The sequence below is a fragment of the Solea solea genome, chromosome 9 (assembly GCF_958295425.1).
Source record: "Solea solea chromosome 9, fSolSol10.1, whole genome shotgun sequence".
Lineage (NCBI taxonomy): Eukaryota > Metazoa > Chordata > Actinopteri > Pleuronectiformes > Soleidae > Solea > Solea solea.
Genome location: NC_081142.1, coordinates 14,850,314 through 14,875,852, shown reverse-complemented (window position 1 = coordinate 14,875,852; position 25,539 = coordinate 14,850,314). Strand labels below are relative to the sequence as shown.

The following is a 25,539-nucleotide window of genomic DNA, read 5'->3' as shown; positions in this document are numbered from 1 at the left end:
CAAAGTGTAAACAAGGTGTGAAAGGAAAGGAGTGTGTCTGTCAGAGAAGAAAAAAAGAAAAAAAAACTGTACGAGCACCAACACTGTTCTGGGAAGTTGCAGAGAGGAAACATCCAGACCGTGACAGGAGTGTCACTGTAACCCCCGCTCACCTCATACTGAGCATCTATTTTTGAGGCGACTGCAGTAAGTCAAACCCCGGGGTCCTGTTGCAAAAATACAGTTTCCCCTGGGGGAAGCTGAGGAAAACTATTAAGAGCTTTAAAACCGATTTAACGTGATAATTTCAACACAATAATCAATTTATCCCCTGAATTATTCTCTTACTCAGGGGCATCACCGGTCGTTTTAGCAACGCTATCATGACCGCTCTATATTTCTCAATCACTTTATTGGAACACGTCCAGAAAACACGGGGAAAAAAACAGGCTCAACAGAGTAAAGTGTCCAGTATTTAGTGTGACCTGCTCTTTATTTGCTGGGATTTTCCACTAAACAGTTCTAGCACGACTCGGCTCATTAAACTGCAGTGATGATCAAAAGTGAAGTCTCATTTTTTTTTTATTATTATTATTGTTATGAACCTTCCAGTTTAGCTGAGAAAACACACCATCAAAAGGCTGAATGTTGATGTTGGGTGATACAGCAAAACCCCACCTAACTGTTGTGGCCTTCAAAACCAATATTTTTTTTTTAAATGATTGCTCTTCCACGATATCTGTGCAGGAACACTACAGTATGTTGTACTGAAGGTTTGGGGAAAGATGGTGGTTAGGGAAATAAACTATGATTAAAGTTTAGGCAAGGTCAAGCAACTATTAAGGTTGTTGTGGGAAGATCAAAGCTACAGCAAAAGAAAAAAAACTGAACTGTAACTACACTCCTAACTCTGTGCTATAACAACGTCAATCTCAGGGACAATGTACCAATGTATGTATCCAAAAATGTGAAATTGAGGATTGGTAGAGTGTTTGCTTCTCTTACAGCAGGTTGTATCTCTGGCTTTTAGCCTGATATTTGCCTCAATTTCATTGACAGAACCAACAAGCTGTCAACACTTAAGATTCTCCAAAACTGTCAAACAACATCACTCAGTTTCAATGTTCTCTTCATTCTAACCTTGATCAAATCATCAGTATTATGCTTATTCTACACTGTTTTTCTCAAACAACAACAAAAAAACAAAAACAATTACTATTAACTGACTTGCCTCGGATTTGTGAAACATTTTTCTCTTTAACAAATGTTGTAGTTTACGGACAGCTGTCTTCAACTTTCACATCAGCGCTAAACTTAATATTTAATTCTCATTATGAATACCATTTCTCATACTTGGGCCAGCCTTAGACGTGGCCTTTGCTAAAGATCTTGGTCATCAGACTAGTGTCAGTACATCTAAACATCCACAGATGCTCGGGAAAACTGTGACGATGTTCCGTGTAATAATAAACACTTCTGACAACAGTGTTTGGGGGGATTTCCGTCCAAGGTTCTGTAACAGCCTCACCCACAACCGTGTCTGACAACATAAAAGCATTCTTGTGAATGTGCTACAGATCTCACAACAAACAAACATCTGACAGCAAAATCAATATCAATCAAGAAACACGTTTTGTTTTGTTTTTTTCCAAATATCATGAGATTTGAGACGATTATTAAGAATGTGTGGCTCTGTCAGGACTTTCAATGGAGGAGCAAATAATCACAAAGCACAATATTTTCCATCTCCTGGGAGAAATTACAATCTGGGATTATATATTTGACTACATGTCTGTTCTCTGTCGCACCGAAAACACCAGTTTCAGGACAGTCACGTTAAATAACAGTGGAAAATGGGGAGTTAAGTACAACGAAGAGATGAAGATTACTGTGACAAATAAGATTAAGAAAATACCTTGTGTCAACAACAAACAGACATTAAAAACACTATAAAGCAAAAACTACAGTAAAAATGAATAAATAAATAAATAAAAATACTGAACGTACTAGAAAAAGATATTAACTTTTCTACAGTCACTACTCAGAATAACGTAAATGTGTATGTATTTGTCAGACAATAACATCACTTATTATCACCATAAGCTGCACTCACAGCACAAGGACCATACATCGTTCGGAAGTTTGCGTAGACAGTCGATCAGTCAGGCACTAATCCACTAATCGATGCGTGTCAGTGTCGTGTGTGTGTGTGTGTGTGTGTGTGTGTCCCTCGGGCTGTTTGTTCTTACCTTGTGGCTTCTCTTCGTTCAGTCACACTGAGACTTGTCATGACTTTGGGAGGAGGTAGACAAAGTTTGGGAGGAGAAGGAAAGAAGAAAAAAAAAAAATCCCACCCTAGTGACTGACCGGACCACCAGTGTCAAGAGACTCGACATTTGAAACACCATTACCGGTTTGCTGATTTCAAAATAAAACTGCCACGTGTCCCACGTGAGGCACATTAAAACGTTTATAATTCAGTGTGTTTTTCTCCATTTTCGTCAACAACTTCATGTAACGCGTGATGATAGATACTCAGACCTTTCAGTAATTTTAGCTTCATTTGATTCACCTTTTTTTAAATCACTTATTTGGGTTTCAAGTCACGAGCATGCTTGGAATTTCATATATTTTTTTTATTAAAATTATTTTAAAAATCTAGTAGTAGTAGTAGTAGTGGTGGTGGTGGTGGAAGTAGTATGTATGTTTGTTTATTTCAATATATTTAATTATGATATTTTCTTTTTCTTTTAATTATTTTCATTGCTGTGTTCATTTTTTGTTCGTAAGTTGTTTCGGTAAACAGCAATATGTTAGCTGTCATTTCCTGCTTCTGTTTTATAAAAGAAAATGTACAATTTATTATTTTTTACTAATGTTTTGTAAAGCCCAAAGGGAACAAAGAACAAAGAAAATAAATCTTTTCAGGTACTTGTGAGGTCCTTTTTGTAGCTGCGTTTGATTAGTTTGTTATTGTTTTTTGTCTCTGTGTATATCGTATGTCTATCTCCATTTACATTTGTCTTCAGTGTCAAAATTGCATTTTATTTGGTCTCTGCTTCACTGTGTCCTGATGGGATTTACTTTCCAAAATAGACACTCTCACAATCATTTTGTCACTTTTTACAGTGGCTTTATTAGAGGAAACTTCTCTCACCTTGTTTCCTGTAGACATGCGTATAAATTACTTCATGATACTAATCATGGCCACATTTAAAACCAGTTGTGTGTGTCTTAAATTTAATTATTTATAGTTTCTCCAATCTTTCAATAACCTCTACTTTTTCTGTTTCACAACAATATGAATAAGATTTTTTGTCAACCACGGTAACAATACATTAAGGTATTTAAAGTCAAACGCACAAAACAAACTAGAAGACTAATTAGATGTTTCAGTTTTGTTGGATTAAAATTTAAAGTGTATGTCCTTTTATTGTGCTTTTATTGTGACAGCACAGTCTTGCCTGTTACAGTAACGTCTTGGTTGAATGTGTTGCAGTTGACTGAGCTGCCGAGACTTTGCCACTGAGTCAAGTTTAAAGGAATCAATGAGAGACATCTCAATCCACCAATGACGAACAAGATCGTGAGCCTCTGGGTGACGACAACAGGGGGGCGGGACTTTTACCCGTCATTTCATATGGCGCCAAAGTGACTACAAAGACTCTATAATCCATTTTACTCCAGATTATGAGATAATAATTCATGGACCTCACACATTTAATCTGTATATATTTCAAAGCAAAGTATAAAGTCTTAATAACACATTTGTTATATTAAAATCAATCAGTGCTCATAGGTTTTATTTCAAAGATACTTTAGCCTAAATTGAGTCACAGTGTTTACATGTGTGTTCTTTATTGTGTATGTATTTTAACTTTATTTTAAGTTTTAAATGTGCTATATAAATAAACTGAACGGCCCTGCTTTATTCCCTGTTATTTTACAGCTAGAACAATTGAAAATCAAATATTAAATATTAATAAAGAGAGCTAATTTAATGTTTTCTTGATTTAATTGTACTTGATAATTACGTTTTTATTGACTATTATAACACGAAAATCATAACCACTTCCTATAAACCACAACAATCCAACTATATTTTGAGACAGGGATCCTTCTCGGTCATGTTTATATTAAACAAACTTGAATTTATAAGAAATTCAAGTTTGTTTAAATTTGTAGAGTTAAATATTGTGGAGGAAACATGGAGGACTGGGGCCGCTCAGTGTTCGCCAGCTTTGTGTGTTAGAGATAAAGTACATGTTAATATAGAAACAAATAGTTCAAGCTTTAATTTATATACCATAATAAAACTGCATTATCTGACTCAAAGCACCTGGGGGCGCCATTGTCTCCAAAGTTGAAATTCATGTCAGGACATTTCTACCAGCAGACACAAGACCTGTTGAATTTCATTGTGAAAAGGCAGATTTGATCTACATATATTTTTATGTATATACACACACATATATATATATATATATATATTTAAATATTTATTATTTTTCTTTATATGTTTATTTATATACTATTTTTTAATACTATTTCTTTTTTTACTTTCTGCTGGTATTTTTGAGTGGACAGCAAAGTAAGAATTTCATTGTACAGGGAAATGTGTTTCTTTACTGTGCATATGACAATAAACACTTTGAATCTTGATAATATCAGCACTCACACTGTCATTGTTTGTCATTGTTTGTTACTGTCACCACAGCAGGACTAGGATTAAATTAAAAAATCTGTGTATTAGTGAATGAGTGAATGAATCACTGCAGAGTACTTTATTGTCTTTACCTTTTTACTTTTAAATCTTTAACTTGTCTTATTTGCACACGTCAAGAGACACATTCTAAAAAGTCTTACAAATGTGTTAAATTGATGCTCTAATGTATATATATATACATATATATATAATTTTATATGCTTTGGTATACATTTTGAATGTTCAAATCTTTATTTTGCGTTAAAAGGAACCGCTTAAGATGTGCTTGCTCAAATCCTCAAGACATTCTTACAGCATACAACAGCATGTTTTCATGCAAACAAAATCTAAAATAAAAATGTGATGTTTTGTGTGAGATCAGTGTCATGTCACACAATTGTGGAAGAGCCTAATTAATGCGGCTTGCATCTTTGAGTTATTTTACTGGTTTTGCTTTGTTTCAAACTAAGGTGAAATAATACACCAAGATTCAGAAAAAAAACAATGATTGACTAGATTTAGATTTTCAAACTAGAGCTTGCATTGTTTAATGTTTGCTGTTTTGATGGTGGGTGATTCAGCGGTAGAGGGTTAGATTCCCAGATCCACTGTGTGAGTGGGTGTGAATGGGAAAACTGTAGTGTACAGCAGCTTTGAGTGGTCATCAAGACTAGAGAAGCACGAAATAAAGACAGACCATTTCTGTAGTCTGTAGCACTAACATCTCACTAGGCTTCATTAGTGCAGAAGAAAAATACATCAACTGCACTAACAACCTTCCTTTTTTTTAAATGTAGGTGTTGGGATGTGACTAAACACACTAACACTGCAGCAACAGCAGCAACAGCAGCAACAGCAGCAACAGCTTTTGCAACATTGTTCAAAAGGAAGGCCCGAGTTTTCCTGCCGGTGACCTGCATTGTTCCCATGCAGGATCTGGCAGGTCATTGTGACCCAGCTCACACAACAGGACACTGACCCACAATATTATCTCACTATGAATGGTTCAATGTTCAACCCCACACTGACAACAGCCCCGTACGACCACAGACCCAGCGAAAATGGGTTCAACAGTTGTAATTGGACGCGTCTGTTTTGCTTCTCAAGTGATCCTGACGTGTGGCTTTGTGAGTTGCATGAAGATGAAATGTGCTTGTGCACGGTATGTTGTAAAACTGCAACTAACAGGTGAACATTTTTAGCTTCTGAACCGGAGGTTGGATACTGGAATTTTATATTAATTTACATGATTTGAAAACCATTTTTTAAACATTTTCTTTGTATCACATTACATGCCCTTTAATATTTTATAAAACTAACATTGGCAATCGCACAACTTGCCTTGTCCGTCCGGAGGAGAAAATTGATTCATGGGCCGCATATGTGTGACTCCGCCTCCATAGGTGGCGCTGTATTGCTCTATAAGCTAGTGAGTTCCTGAGTATCCTGTTCGTATATGAAACCTATTATATTTACCAGTTACATATTTACGCCCTTATGATAAGAAACAACTGCATATCAGGTTCAGGTTGTTTAAGGTGACCGAGATCCAAGAACTATTTAACCATTTATTGTGAGGTTTAGGGGATGGATGGATGATTTGCAGATCAGACCATTCCTTCAGTGTGGTCTTCAAACAAAGACGATATGGTTGAACACACACCCAGGTCTTGCATAACCTCTCCTCACAATAACTCCGCCCCCTCCTCCACTTATGTTAACTCAGGACTGAGGTCTCCTTTTGTCTCCATATGAACCCTCACATGCACGTACAGAACTGAACGGCCTGTTCATTTCTGCAGAGAAAAAGGAAAGTGGTCAGTGTGGACATGAGGTGTGCTAATGACTGAGTCATTGTTTTTGTTTTATTCACACCAAAACACTCACAATGTCAGGAACTTATTAATCTGGCTGCTGTTTTACTAAAATAAATAAATAAAACATCTAAATTATTAGTCGATACAAATTATAATGTTTAACTGATGATGACTTTTTAATAAGTAGTTCTCTTTTTAATAGATAAAAAAATGACACAGCTAATTTCACTTTGGGTTGCCAGTTCATGACAAAAACAACATTAAAAGAAAAGCACCAGAAATCAGCTGTGCTTGTACTGGAGTAAAGTTTGAGGTGAATTCTAACTTTGTCGAAACCTTGACACATGGGGATCGAGTTAGAGGCCAAACATGAGCGGAATCTTATCAGAACAATGACCTGTAAAGCAGTGAGTGGTCGTAACATCTGGATACCTGTCCATCACCTCTGAGCACTAATCAAAGTCCAGACTCAGTGGCAGCAAAACATGTTTTCTTCAGGGAGAGGGCACGTGGGACAGAGACACAAACACATTTCCATTGGTGGTTAAAGGAGGGAAGTGTACTCCTTGTCTATTCTGTTTTGTTTTTTTCTTTTGAATCTATTAATAATTGACCGTAGTGTAAATACAATACAATACTTTTGTGCATATTTTATGATCCAAATGGATCAAAATCAAAAATCAAAATTAAATGTGTTGTAAGTTTGTCCACTGATTGTCCAACTTCTATTCCAGGACCTAATCTGCTTGTAACTTGGGATGAGCCGATATGATACTCAGTATCACTGGATCGTATATCGAACAGATAAATATGTAAAATCCGACAAAATCCAAAAATCCCATACATCGCATGTTTCACTATTCACAGACTGTTTAAAAAAGTAAATAAAAATCATGAACAGCATTTCAGCTGTCATGTTTTTTATATCTTCGTTATGAGAGAAGAATATTTGTTACACAGCTCTAAAATGACTGTATTGGATTAAAACAATCCAAACGAGGCAATCAGAGATGGCAGACTTCACCCCATTCATGCGACAAGCCTCTGTTGGCCTCTGGTCATATTGGCAAGTGTGGAAACACAAACAGACACAATATGACTTTTTGTCACTCATTTTTTTACATATTTTCTTTCAATAATTTGTTCTGCAAGTAACATTTTTGCTTTAGCAATACAAATAACCTCAATATTGCTTCATGAGAAAGCAATTTTCAAACAAAAATTTGAAATGTGGAATTATAACTTTAATAGTGTCATTTTTTAAACAATAAATACATTTGGATAACAATGAATACTTTACCAATATCAGTTATTTGCTGTGCAAAAGCCATTTTTTTGTATTAACAATATAAATGCTGTCCCTTGCCAATATTTTGAGACAAAACACACAGAGAGTTCTTTGCATTTTCTCGTCTTGGGTTTTGGGTGACATGAATTATTTTTCTGTTCAGCTGACGTTGGCTTGTTGTTAGTTTCCGAAACATTGCACAGTTTTATTTTTGCCTCTGTCAGAAACTTCTCTATTATCCAAACCTTGTCACCAGTGTAGATTATGTTGTGGTACGGCACTTAAATGAGTCCAGCTTACAGCGAGACCAAACGTTCTGCCTCTTTAAAAAAAACAGAATTTGCGGGGGGTTTTTTTATCCTATGACCTATGACCTTTTTGTCACATTCTGGACAACATACTAACCCTATGACTTTTTTGTCACATTTTGGACGACATACTAACCTATGACTTTTTTGTCTCATATTGGACGACATACTAACCTATGACTTTTTTGTCACATTTTGGACCACATACTAACCTATGACCTTTTTGCCACATTTTTGGATGACATACTAACCTATGACTTTTTTGTCACATTTTGGACGACATACTAACCTATGACTTTTTTGTCTCATATTGGACGACATACTAACCTATGACTTTTTTGTCACATTTTGGACCACATACTAACCTATGACCTTTTTGCCACATTTTTGGATGACATACTAACCTATGACTTTTTTGTCACATTTTGGACGACATACTAACCTACGACTTTTTTGTCACATTTTGGACCACATACTAACCTATGACTTTTTTGTCACATTTTGGACGACATACTAACCTATGACTTTTTTGTCACATTTTGGACGACTTACTAACCTATGACTTTTTTGTCTCAGATTGGACGACATACTAACCTATGACCTTTTTGTCACATTTTGGACGACATACTAACCTATGACCTTTTTGTCACATTTTTGGACGACATACTAACCTATGACCTTTTTGTCACATTTTTGGACGACATACTAACCTATGACCTTTTTGCCACATTTTTGGATGACATACTAACCTATGACTTTTTTGTCACATTTTGGACGACATACTAACCTATGACTTTTTTGTCTCATATTGGACGACATACTAACCTATGACTTTTTTGTCACATTTTGGACGACATACTAACCTATGACTTTTTTGTCACATTTTGGACGACATACTAACCTATGACTTTTTTGTCACATTTTGGACGACATACTAACCTATGACTTTTTTGTCACATTTTGGACGACATACTAACCTATGACTTTTTTGTCACATTTTGGACGACATACTAACCTATGACTTTTTTGTCACATTTTGGACGACATACTAACCTATGACTTTTTTGTCACATTTTGGACCACATACTAACCTATGACTTTTTTGTCACATTTTGGACGACATACTAACCTATGACTTTTTTGTCTCAGATTGGACGACATACTAACCTATGACCTTTTTGTCACATTTTGGACGACATACTAACCTATGACCTTTTTGTCACATTTTTGGACGACATACTAACCTATGACCTTTTTGTCACATTTTTGGACGACATACTAACCTATGACCTTTTTGCCACATTTTTGGATGACATACTAACCTATGACTTTTTTGTCACATTTTGGACGACATACTAACCTATGACTTTTTTGTCTCATATTGGACGACATACTAACCTATGACTTTTTTGTCACATTTTGGACGACATACTAACCTATGACTTTTTTGTCACATTTTGGACGACATACTAACCTATGACTTTTTTGTCTCAGATTGGACGACATACTAACCTATGACCTTTTTGTCACATTTTGGACGACATACTAACCTATGACCTTTTTGCCACATTTTTGGATGACATACTAACCTATGACTTTTTTGTCACATTTTGGACCACATACTAACCTATGACTTTTTTGTCACATTTTGGACGACATACTAACCTATGACTTTTTTGTCACATTTTGGACGACATACTAACCTATGACTTTTTTGTCACATTTTGGACGACATACTAACCTATGACTTTTTTGTCACATTTTGGACGACATACTAACCTATGACTTTTTTGTCACATTTTGGACCACATACTAACCTATGACTTTTTTGTCACATTTTGGACGACATACTAACCTATGACTTTTTTGTCTCAGATTGGACGACATACTAACCTATGACCTTTTTGTCACATTTTGGACGACATACTAACCTATGACCTTTTTGTCACATTTTTGGACGACATACTAACCTATGACCTTTTTGTCACATTTTGGACGACATACTAACCTATGACTTTTTTGTCACATTTTGGACCACATACTAACCTATGACTTTTTTGTCACATTTTGGACGACATACTAACCTATGACTTTTTTGTCACATTTTGGACGACATACAAACCTATGACTTTTTTGTCACATTTTGGACGACATACTAACCTATGACTTTTTTGTCACATTTTGGACGACATACAAACCTATGACTTTTTTGTCACATTTTGGACGACATACTAACCTATGACTTTTTTGTCACATTTTGGACCACATACTGACCTATGACTTTTTTGTCTCATATTGGACCACATACTAACCTATGACTTTTTTGTCACATTTTGGACCACATACTAACCTATGACTTTTTTGTCACATTTTGGACCACATATGACTTTTTTGTCACATTTTGGACCACATACTAACCTATGACTTTTTTGTCACATTTTGGACCACATACTAACCTATGACTTTTTCGTCTCATTTTGGACGACATACCTTTTTGACACATTTTGGACGACCCACTAACCTATGACTTTTTTGTCTCATATTGGACCACATACTAACCTATGACTTTTTTGTCTCATTTTGGACCACATACTAAACTATGACTTTTTTGTCACATTTTGGACCACATACTAACCTATGACTTTTTTGTCTCATATTGGACCACATACTAAACTATGACCTTTTTGTCACATTTTGGACGACATACTAACCTATGACTTTTTTGTCACATTTTGGACCACATACTAACCTATGACTTTTTTGTCTCATTTTGGACCACATACTAACCTATGACCTTTTTGTCAGATTTTGGACGACATACTAACCTATGACTTTTTTGTCTCATATTGGACGACATACTAACCTATGACTTTTTTGTCACATTTTGGACGACATACTAACCTATGACTTTTTTGTCACATTTTGGACCACATACTAACCTATGACTTTATTGTCACATTTTGGACCACATACTATCCTATGACATTTTTGTCACATTTTGGACGACATACTAACCTATGACTTTTTTGTCTCATATTGGACCACATACTAAACTATGACCCTTTTTTCACATTTTGGACGACATACTAACCTATGACTTTTTTGTCTCATTTTGGACCACATACTAATCTATGACTTTTTTGTCACATTTTGGACCACATACTAACCTATGACTTTTTTGTCTCATATTGGACCACATACTAACCTATGACTTTTTTGTCTCATTTTGGACCACATACTAAACTATGACTTTTTTGTCACATTTTGGACCACATACTAACCTATGACTTTTTTGTCTCATATTGGACCACATACTAACCTATGACTTTTTTGTCACATTTTGGACGACATACTAACCTATGACTTTTTTGTCACATTTTGGACGACATACTAACCTATGACTTTTTTGTCACATTTTGGACGACATACTAATCTATGACTTTTTTGTCACATTTTGGACCACATACTAACCTATGACTTTTTTGTCTCATATTGGACCACATACTAACCTATGACTTTTTTGTCACATTTTGGACCACATACTAACCTATGACTTTTTCGTCACATTTTGGACCACATACTAACCTATGACCTTTTTGTCACATTTTGGACGACATACTAACCTATGACCTTTTTGTCACATTTTGGACCACATACTAACCTATGACTTTTTTGTCACATTTTGGACGACATACTAACCTATGACTTTTTTGTCACATTTTGGACCACATACTAACCTATGACTTTTTTGTCACATTTTGGACGACATACTAACCTATGACTTTTTTGTCACATTTTGGACCACATACTAACCTATGACTTTTTTGTCACATTTTGGACCACATACTAACCTATGACTTTTTTGTCACATTTTGGACCACATACTAACCTATGACTTTTTGTCACATTTTGGACCACATACTAACCTATGACTTTTTTGTCACATTTTGGACCACATACTAACCTAAGACTTTTTTGTCACATTTTGGACCACATACTAACCTATGACTTTTTTGTCTCATATTGGACCACATACTAACCTATGACCTTTTTGTCTCATTTTGGACGACATGCTAACCTATGACTTTTTTGTCTCATTTTGGACGACATACTAACCTATGACTTTTTCGTCTCATTTTGGACGACATACTAACCTATGACCTTTTTGTCACATTTTGGACGACATACTAACCTATGACCTTTTTGGCACATTTTGGACGACATACTAACCTATGACCTTTTTGGCACATTTTGGACCACATACTAACCTATGACTTTTTTGTCACATTTTGGACCACATACTAACCTTTGACTTTTTTGTCACATTTTGGACGACATACTAACCTATGACTTTTTCGTCTCATTTTGGACGACATACTAACCTATGACCTTTTTGTCACATTTTGGACGACATACTAACCTATGACTTTTTTGTCACATTTTGGACGACATACTAACCCATGACTTTTTTGTCTCATTTTGGACCACATACTAAACTATGACTTTTTTGTCACATTTTGGACGACATACTAACCTATGACTTTTTTGTCTCATTTTGGACCACATACTAACCTATGACTTTTTTGTCTCATTTTGGACCACATACTAAACTATGACTTTTTGTCACATTTTGGACGACATACTAACCTATGACTTTTTTGTCTCATTTTGGACCACATACTAACCTATGACTTTTTTGTCACATTTTGGACCACATACTAACCTATGACTTTTTTGTCACATTTTGGACCACATACTAACCTATGACTTTTTTGTCACATTTTGGACCACATACTAACCTATGACTTTTTCGTCTCATTTTGGACGACATACTAACCTATGACTTTTTTGTCTCATTTTGGACGACATACCTTTTTGACACATTTTGGACGACGTACTAACCTATGACTTTTTTGTCTCATTTTGGACCACATACTAACCTATGACTTTTTTGTCACATTTTGGACCACATACTAACCTATGACTTTTTCGTCACATTTTGGACCACATACTAACCTATGACCTTTTTGTCACATTTTGGACGACATACTAACCTATGACTTTTTTGTCACATTTTGGACGACATACTAACCTATGACTTTTTTGTCACATTTTGGACCACATACTAACCTATGACTTTTTTGTCACATTTTGGACCACATACTAACCTATGACTTTTTCGTCTCATTTTGGACGACATACTAACCTATGACCTTTTTGTCACATTTTGGACGACATACTAACCTATGACTTTTTTGTCACATTTTGGACGACATACTAACCCATGACTTTTTTGTCTCATTTTGGACCACATACTAAACTATGACTTTTTTGTCACATTTTGGACGACATACTAACCTATGACTTTTTTGTCTCATTTTGGACCACATACTAACCTATGACTTTTTTGTCTCATTTTGGACCACATACTAAACTATGACTTTTTGTCACATTTTGGACGACATACTAACCTATGACCTTTTTGTCTCATTTTGGACCACATACTAACCTATGACTTTTTTGTCACATTTTGGACCACATACTAACCTATGACTTTTTTGTCACATTTTGGACCACATACTAACCTATGACTTTTTTGTCACATTTTGGACCACATACTAACCTATGACTTTTTCGTCTCATTTTGGACGACATACTAACCTATGACTTTTTTGTCTCATTTTGGACGACATACCTTTTTGACACATTTTGGACAACGTACTAACCTATGACTTTTTTGTCTCATTTTGGACCACATACTAACCTATGACTTTTTTGTCACATTTTGGACCACATACTAACCTATGACTTTTTTGTCACATTTTGGACGACATACTAACCTATGACTTTTTCGTCTCATTTTGGACGACATACTAACCTATGACTTTTTGTCACATTTTGGACGACATACTAACCTATGACTTTTTTGTCACATTTTGGACCACATACTAACCTATGACTTTTTTGTCTCATTTTGGACCACATACTAAACTATGACTTTTTGTCACATTTTGGACGACATACTAACCTATGACTTTTTTGTCTCATTTTGGACCACATACTAACCTATGACTTTTTTGTCACATTTTGGACCACATACTAACCTATGACTTTTTTGTCACATTTTGGACCACATACTAACCTATGACTTTTTTGTCACATTTTGGACCACATACTAACCTATGACTTTTTCGTCTCATTTTGGACGACATACTAACCTATGACTTTTTTGTCTCATTTTGGACGACATACCTTTTTGACACATTTTGGACGACGTACTAACCTATGACTTTTTTGTCTCATTTTGGACCACATACTAACCTATGACTTTTTTGTCACATTTTGGACCACATACTAACCTATGACTTTTTCGTCACATTTTGGACCACATACTAACCTATGACTTTTTTGTCACATTTTGGACCACATACTAACCTATGACTTTTTTGTCACATTTTGGACCACATACTAAACTATGACTTTTTTGTCACATTTTGGACCACATACTAACCTATGACTTTTTGTCACATTTTGGACGACATACTAACCTATGACTTTTTTGTCACATTTTGGACCACATACTAACCTATGACTTTTTGTCACATTTTGGACGACATACTAACCTATGACTTTTTTGTCACATTTTGGACCACATACTAACCTATGACTTTTTTGTCACATTTTGGACCACATACTGACCTATGACTTTTTTGTCTCATATTGGACCAGATACTAACCTATGACTTTTTTGTCACATTTTGGACCACATACTAACCTATGACTTTTTTGTCACATTTTGGACCACATATGACTTTTTTGTCACATTTTGGACCACATACTAACCTATGACTTTTTTGTCACATTTTGGACCACATACTAACCTATGACTTTTTCGTCTCATTTTGGACGACATACTAACCTATGACTTTTTTGTCTCATTTTGGACCACATACTAACCTATGACTTTTTTGTCACATTTTGGACGACATACTAACCTATGACTTTTTTGTCACATTTTGGACCACATACTAACCTATGACTTTTTTGTCACATTTTGGACGACATACTAACCTATGACTTTTTTGTCACATTTTGGACCACATACTAACCTATGACTTTTTTGTCACATTTTGGACCACATACTAACCTATGACTTTTTTGTCACATTTTGGACCACATACTAACCTATGACTTTTTTGTCACATTTTGGACCACATACTAACCTATGACTTTTTTGTCACATTTTGGACCACATACTAACCTAAGACTTTTTTGTCACATTTTGGACCACATACTAACCTATGACTTTTTTGTCTCATATTGGACCACATACTAACCTATGACCTTTTTGTCTCATTTTGGACGACATGCTAACCTATGACTTTTTTGTCTCATTTTGGACGACATACTAACCTATGACTTTTTCGTCTCATTTTGGACGACATACTAACCTATGACCTTTTTGTCACATTTTGGACGACATACTAACCTATGACCTTTTTGGCACATTTTGGACGACATACTAACCTATGACCTTTTTGGCACATTTTGGACCACATACTAACCTATGACTTTTTTGTCACATTTTGGACCACATACTAACCTTTGACTTTTTTGTCACATTTTGGACGACATACTAACCTATGACTTTTTCGTCTCATTTTGGACGACATACTAACCTATGACCTTTTTGTCACATTTTGGACGACATACTAACCTATGACTTTTTTGTCACATTTTGGACGACATACTAACCCATGACTTTTTTGTCTCATTTTGGACCACATACTAAACTATGACTTTTTTGTCACATTTTGGACGACATACTAACCTATGACTTTTTTGTCTCATTTTGGACCACATACTAACCTATGACTTTTTTGTCACATTTTGGACCACATACTAACCTATGACTTTTTTGTCACATTTTGGACCACATACTAACCTATGACTTTTTTGTCACATTTTGGACCACATACTAACCTATGACTTTTTCGTCTCATTTTGGACGACATACTAACCTATGACTTTTTTGTCTCATTTTGGACGACATACCTTTTTGACACATTTTGGACGACGTACTAACCTATGACTTTTTTGTCTCATTTTGGACCACATACTAACCTATGACTTTTTTGTCACATTTTGGACGACATACTAACCTATGACTTTTTTGTCACATTTTGGACCACATACTAACGTATGACTTTTTTGTCTCATATTGGACCACATACTAACCTATGACTTTTTTGTCACATTTTGGACCACATACTAACCTATGACTTTTTCGTCACATTTTGGACCACATACTAACCTATGACCTTTTTGTCACATTTTGGACGACATACTAACCTATGACTTTTTTGTCACATTTTGGACGACATACTAACCTATGACTTTTTTGTCACATTTTGGACCACATACTAACCTATGACTTTTTTGTCACATTTTGGACCACATACTAACCTATGACTTTTTCGTCTCATTTTGGACGACATACTAACCTATGACCTTTTTGTCACATTTTGGACGACATACTAACCTATGACTTTTTTGTCACATTTTGGACGACATACTAACCCATGACTTTTTTGTCTCATTTTGGACCACATACTAAACTATGACTTTTTTGTCACATTTTGGACGACATACTAACCTATGACTTTTTTGTCTCATTTTGGACCACATACTAACCTATGACTTTTTTGTCTCATTTTGGACCACATACTAAACTATGACTTTTTGTCACATTTTGGACGACATACTAACCTATGACTTTTTTGTCTCATTTTGGACCACATACTAACCTATGACTTTTTTGTCACATTTTGGACCACATACTAACCTATGACTTTTTTGTCACATTTTGGACCACATATTAACCTATGACTTTTTTGTCACATTTTGGACCACATACTAACCTATGACTTTTTCGTCTCATTTTGGACGACATACTAACCTATGACTTTTTTGTCTCATTTTGGACGACATACCTTTTTGACACATTTTGGACGACGTACTAACCTATGACTTTTTTGTCTCATTTTGGACCACATACTAACCTATGACTTTTTTGTCACATTTTGGACCACATACTAACCTATGACTTTTTTGTCACATTTTGGACGACATACTAACCTATGACTTTTTCGTCTCATTTTGGACGACATACTAACCTATGACCTTTTTGTCACATTTTGGACGACATACTAACCTATGACTTTTTTGTCACATTTTGGACGACATACTAACCCATGACTTTTTTGTCTCATTTTGGACCACATACTAAACTATGACTTTTTTGTCACATTTTGGACGACATACTAACCTATGACTTTTTTGTCTCATTTTGGACCACATACTAACCTATGACTTTTTTGTCTCATTTTGGACCACATACTAAACTATGACTTTTTGTCACATTTTGGACGACATACTAACCTATGACTTTTTTGTCTCATTTTGGACCACATACTAACCTATGACTTTTTTGTCACATTTTGGACCACATACTAACCTATGACTTTTTTGTCACATTTTGGACCACATACTAACCTATGACTTTTTTGTCACATTTTGGACCACATACTAACCTATGACTTTTTCGTCTCATTTTGGAACGACATACTAAACTATGACTTTTTGTCACATTTTGGACGACGTACTAACCTATGACTTTTTTGTCTCATTTTGGACCACATACTAACCTATGACTTTTTTGTCACATTTTGGACCACATACTAACCTATGACTTTTTTGTCACATTTTGGACGACATACTAACCTATGACTTTTTCGTCTCATTTTGGACGACATACTAACCTATGACCTTTTTGTCACATTTTGGACGACATACTAACCTATGACTTTTTTGTCACATTTTGGACGACATACTAACCCATGACTTTTTTGTCTCATTTTGGACCACATACTAAACTATGACTTTTTTGTCACATTTTGGACGACATACTAACCTATGACTTTTTTGTCTCATTTTGGACCACATACTAACCTATGACTTTTTTGTCTCATTTTGGACCACATACTAAACTATGACTTTTTGTCACATTTTGGACGACATACTAACCTATGACTTTTTTGTCTCATTTTGGACCACATACTAACCTATGACTTTTTTGTCACATTTTGGACCACATACTAACCTATGACTTTTTTGTCACATTTTGGACCACATACTAACCTATGACTTTTTTGTCACATTTTGGACCACATACTAACCTATGACTTTTTCGTCTCATTTTGGAACGACATACTAACCTATGACTTTTTTGTCTCATTTTGGACGACATACCTTTTTGACACATTTTGGACGACGTACTAACCTATGACTTTTTTGTCTAATTTTGGACCACATACTAACCTATGACTTTTTTGTCACATTTTGGACCACATACTAACCTATGACTTTTTCGTCACATTTTGGACCACATACTAACCTATGACTTTTTTGTCACATTTTGGACCACATACTAACCTATGACTTTTTTGTCACATTTTGGACCACATACTAAACTATGACTTTTTTGTCACATTTTGGACCACATACTTACCTATGACTTTTTGTCACATTTTGGACGACATACTAACCTATGACTTTTTTGTCACATTTTGGACCACATACTAACCTATGACTTTTTGTCACATTTTGGACGACATACTAACCTATGACTTTTTTGTCACATTTTGGACCACATACTAACCTATGACTTTTTTGTCACATTTTGGACCACATACTGACCTATGACTTTTTTGTCTCATATTGGACCAGATACTAACCTATGACTTTTTTGTCACATTTTGGACCACATACTAACCTATGACTTTTTTGTCACATTTTGGACCACATATGACTTTTTTGTCACATTTTGGACCACATACTAACCTATGACTTTTTTGTCACATTTTGGACCACATACTAACCTATGACTTTTTCGTCTCATTTTGGACGACATACTAACCTATGACTTTTTTGTCTCATTTTGGACGACATACCTTTTTGACACATTTTGGACGACCTACTAACCTATGACTTTTTTGTCTCATATTGGACCACATACTAACCTATGACTTTTTTGTCTCATTTTGGACCACATACTAAACTATGACTTTTTTGTCACATTTTGGACCACATACTAACCTATGACTTTTTTGTCTCATATTGGACCACATACTAAACTATGACCTTTTTGTCACATTTTGGACGACATACTAACCTATGACTTTTTTGTCACATTTTGGACCACATACTAACCTATGACTTTTTTGTCTCATTTTGGACCACATACTAACCTATGACCTTTTTGTCAGATTTTGGACGACATACTAACCTATGACTTTTTTGTCTCATATTGGACGACATACTAACCTATGACTTTTTTGTCACATTTTGGACGACATACTAACCTATGACTTTTTTGTCACATTTTGGACCACATACTAACCTATGACTTTATTGTCACATTTTGGACCACATACTATCCTATGACTTTTTTGTCACATTTTGGACGACATACTAACCTATGACTTTTTTGTCTCATATTGGACCACATACTAAACTATGACTTTTTTGTCACATTTTGGACCACATACTAACCTATGACTTTTTTGTCACATTTTGGACCACATACTAACCTATGACTTTTTTGTCACATTTTGGACCACATACTAACCTATGACCTTTTTGTCACATTTTGGACGACATACTAACCTATGACCTTTTTTGTCACATTTTGGACCACATACTAACCTATGACTTTTTTGTCACATTTTGGACCACATACTAACCTATGACTTTTTCGTCTCATTTTGGAACGACATACTAACCTATGACTTTTTTGTCTCATTTTGGACGACATACCTTTTTGACACATTTTGGACGACGTACTAACCTATGACTTTTTTGTCTCATTTTGGACCACATACTAACCTATGACTTTTTTGTCACATTTTGGACCACATACTAACCTATGACTTTTTCGTCACATTTTGGACCACATACTAACCTATGACTTTTTTGTCACATTTTGGACCACATACTAACCTATGACTTTTTTGTCACATTTTGGACCACATACTAAACTATGACTTTTTTGTCACATTTTGGACCACATACTTACCTATGACTTTTTGTCACATTTTGGACGACATACTAACCTATGACTTTTTTGTCACATTTTGGACCACATACTAACCTATGACTTTTTGTCACATTTTGGACGACATACTAACCTATGACTTTTTTGTCACATTTTGGACCACATACTAACCTATGACTTTTTTGTCACATTTTGGACCACATACTGACCTATGACTTTTTTGTCTCATATTGGACCAGATACTAACCTATGACTTTTTTGTCACATTTTGGACCACATACTAACCTATGACTTTTTTGTCACATTTTGGACCACATATGACTTTTTTGTCACATTTTGGACCACATACTAACCTATGACTTTTTTGTCACATTTTGGACCACATACTAACCTATGACTTTTTCGTCTCATTTTGGACGACATACTAACCTATGACTTTTTTGTCTCATTTTGGACGACATACCTTTTTGACACATTTTGGACGACCTACTAACCTATGACTTTTTTGTCTCATATTGGACCACATACTAACCTATGACTTTTTTGTCTCATTTTGGACCACATACTAAACTATGACTTTTTTGTCACATTTTGGACCACATACTAACCTATGACTTTTTTGTCTCATATTGGACCACATACTAAACTATGACCTTTTTGTCACATTTTGGACGACATACTAACCTATGACTTTTTTGTCACATTTTGGACCACATACTAACCTATGACTTTTTTGTCTCATTTTGGACCACATACTAACCTATGACTTTTTTGTCACATTTTGGACGACATACTAACCTATGACTTTTTTGTCACATTTTGGACCACATACTAACCTATGACTTTATTGTCACATTTTGGACCACATACTATCCTATGACTTTTTTGTCACATTTTGGACGACATACTAACCTATGACTTTTTTGTCTCATATTGGACCACATACTAAACTATGACTTTTTTGTCACATTTTGGACCACATACTAACCTATGACTTTTTTGTCACATTTTGGACCACATACTAACCTATGACTTTTTTGTCACATTTTGGACCACATACTAACCTATGACCTTTTTGTCACATTTTGGACGACATACTAACCTATGACCTTTTTGTCACATTTTGGACCACATACTAACCTATGACTTTTTTGTCACATTTTGGACGACATACTAACCTATGACTTTTTTGTCACATTTTGGACCACATACTAACCTATGACTTTTTGTCACATTTTGGACGACATACTAACCTATGACTTTTTTGTCACATTTTGGACGACATACTAACCTATGACTTTTTTGTCTCATTTTGGACCACATACTAACCTATGACTTTTTTGTCACATTTTGGACCACATACTAACCTATGACTTTTTTGTCACATTTTGGACCACATACTAACCTATGACTTTTTTGTCACATTTTGGACCACATACTAACCTATGACTTTTTTGTCACATTTTGGACCACATACTAACCTATGACTTTATTGTCACATTTTGGACCACATACTATCCTATGACTTTTTTGTCACATTTTGGACGACATACTAACCTATGACTTTTTTGTCTCATATTGGACCACATACTAAACTATGACCCTTTTTTCACATTTTGGACGACATACTAACCTATGACTTTTTTGTCTCATTTTGGACCACATACTAATCTATGACTTTTTTGTCACATTTTGGACCACATACTAACCTATGACTTTTTTGTCTCATATTGGACCACATACTAACCTATGACTTTTTTGTCTCATTTTGGACCACATACTAAACTATGACTTTTTTGTCACATTTTGGACCACATACTAACCTATGACTTTTTTGTCTCATATTGGACCACATACTAACCTATGACTTTTTTGTCACATTTTGGACGACATACTAACCTATGACTTTTTTGTCACATTTTGGACGACATACTAACCTATGACTTTTTTGTCACATTTTGGACGACATACTAACCTATGACTTTTTTGTCACATTTTGGACCACATACTAACCTATGACTTTTTTGTCTCATATTGGACCACATACTAACCTATGACTTTTTTGTCACATTTTGGACCACATACTAACCTATGACTTTTTCGTCACATTTTGGACCACATACTAACCTATGACCTTTTTGTCACATTTTGGACGACATACTAACCTATGACCTTTTTGTCACATTTTGGACCACATACTAACCTATGACTTTTTTGTCACATTTTGGACGACATACTAACCTATGACTTTTTTGTCACATTTTGGACCACATACTAACCTATGACTTTTTTGTCACATTTTGGACCACATACTAACCTATGACTTTTTTGTCACATTTTGGACCACATACTAACCTATGACTTTTTTGTCACATTTTGGACCACATACTAACCTATGACTTTTTTGTCACATTTTGGACCACATACTAACCTATGACTTTTTTGTCACATTTTGGACCACATACTAACCTATGACTTTTTTGTCACATTTTGGACCACATACTAACCTAAGACTTTTTTGTCACATTTTGGACCACATACTAACCTATGACTTTTTTGTCTCATATTGGACCACATACTAACCTATGACCTTTTTGTCTCATTTTGGACGACATACTAACCTATGACCTTTTTGTCACATTTTGGACGACATACTAACCTATGACCTTTTTGGCACATTTTGGACGACATACTAACCTATGACCTTTTTGGCACATTTTGGACCACATACTAACCTATGACTTTTTTGTCACATTTTGGACCACATACTAACCTTTGACTTTTTTGTCACATTTTGGACGACATACTAACCTATGACTTTTTCGTCTCATTTTGGACGACATACTAACCTATGACCTTTTTGTCACATTTTGGACGACATACTAACCTATGACTTTTTTGTCACATTTTGGACGACATACTAACCCATGACTTTTTTGTCTCATTTTGGACCACATACTAAACTATGACTTTTTTGTCACATTTTGGACGACATACTAACCTATGACTTTTTTGTCTCATTTTGGACCACATACTAACCTATGACTTTTTTGTCTCATTTTGGACCACATACTAAACTATGACTTTTTGTCACATTTTGGACGACATACTAACCTATGACTTTTTTGTCTCATTTTGGACCACATACTAACCTATGACTTTTTTGTCACATTTTGGACCACATACTAACCTATGACTTTTTTGTCACATTTTGGACCACATACTAACCTATGACTTTTTTGTCACATTTTGGACCACATACTAACCTATGACTTTTTCGTCTCATTTTGGACGACATACTAACCTATGACTTTTTTGTCTCATTTTGGACGACATACCTTTTTGACACATTTTGGACGACGTACTAACCTATGACTTTTTTGTCTCATTTTGGACCACATACTAACCTATGACTTTTTTGTCACATTTTGGACGACATACTAACCTATGACTTTTTTGTCACATTTTGGACCACATACTAACGTATGACTTTTTTGTCTCATATTGGACCACATACTAACCTATGACTTTTTTGTCACATTTTGGACCACATACTAACCTATGACTTTTTCGTCACATTTTGGACCACATACTAACCTATGACCTTTTTGTCACATTTTGGACGACATACTAACCTATGACTTTTTTGTCTCATTTTGGACCACATACTAACCTATGACTTTTTTGTCTCATTTTGGACCACATACTAAACTATGACTTTTTGTCACATTTTGGACGACATACTAACCTATGACTTTTTTGTCTCATTTTGGACCACATACTAACCTATGACTTTTTTGTCACATTTTGGACCACATACTAACCTATGACTTTTTTGTCACATTTTGGACCACATACTAACCTATGACTTTTTTGTCACATTTTGGACCACATACTAACCTATGACTTTTTCGTCTCATTTTGGACGACATACTAACCTATGACTTTTTTGTCTCATTTTGGACGACATACCTTTTTGACACATTTTGGACGACGTACTAACCTATGACTTTTTTGTCTCATTTTGGACCACATACTAACCTATGACTTTTTTGTCACATTTTGGACCACATACTAACCTATGACTTTTTCGTCACATTTTGGACCACATACTAACCTATGACTTTTTTGTCACATTTTGGACCACATACTAACCTATGACTTTTTTGTCACATTTTGGACCACATACTAAACTATGACTTTTTTGTCACATTTTGGACCACATACTAACCTATGACTTTTTGTCACATTTTGGACGACATACTAACCTATGACTTTTTTGTCACATTTTGGACCACATACTAACCTATGACTTTTTGTCACATTTTGGACGACATACTAACCTATGACTTTTTTGTCACATTTTGGACCACATACTAACCTATGACTTTTTTGTCACATTTTGGACCACATACTGACCTATGACTTTTTTGTCTCATATTGGACCAGATACTAACCTATGACTTTTTTGTCACATTTTGGACCACATACTAACCTATGACTTTTTTGTCACATTTTGGACCACATATGACTTTTTTGTCACATTTTGGACCACATACTAACCTATGACTTTTTTGTCACATTTTGGACCACATACTAACCTATGACTTTTTCGTCTCATTTTGGACGACATACTAACCTATGACTTTTTTGTCTCATTTTGGACGACATACCTTTTTGACACATTTTGGACGACCTACTAACCTATGACTTTTTTGTCTCATATTGGACCACATACTAACCTATGACTTTTTTGTCTCATTTTGGACCACATACTAAACTATTACTTTTTTGTCACATTTTGGACCACATACTAACCTATGACTTTTTTGTCTCATATTGGACCACATACTAAACTATGACCTTTTTGTCACATTTTGGACGACATACTAACCTATGACTTTTTTGTCACATTTTGGACCACATACTAACCTATGACTTTTTTGTCTCATTTTGGACCACATACTAACCTATGACCTTTTTGTCAGATTTTGGACGACATACTAACCTATGACTTTTTTGTCTCATATTGGACGACATACTAACCTATGACTTTTTTGTCACATTTTGGACGACATACTAACCTATGACTTTTTTGTCACATTTTGGACCACATACTAACCTATGACTTTATTGTCACATTTTGGACCACATACTATCCTATGACTTTTTTGTCACATTTTGGACGACATACTAACCTATGACTTTTTTGTCTCATATTGGACCACATACTAAACTATGACTTTTTTGTCACATTTTGGACCACATACTAACCTATGACTTTTTTGTCACATTTTGGACCACATACTAACCTATGACTTTTTTGT

At 35.1% G+C, this 25,539-nt stretch overlaps 1 protein-coding gene across 3 annotated transcripts in view; it reads right to left on the bottom strand.

The window, feature by feature from the left end:
* The window catches only part of kank3 (KN motif and ankyrin repeat domains 3), a 28,575-nt gene extending 26,209 nt beyond the window's left edge, over nt 1-2,366 (bottom strand). For all 3 annotated transcript variants that reach the window (XM_058638381.1, XM_058638379.1, XM_058638380.1), the window contains exon 1: nt 2,229-2,366. The gene's annotated coding sequence lies outside the window, so the exon portion shown is untranslated. The remainder of the gene's footprint in view (nt 1-2,228) is intronic.
* Nucleotides 2,367-25,539: the final 23,173 nt, after the last annotated feature.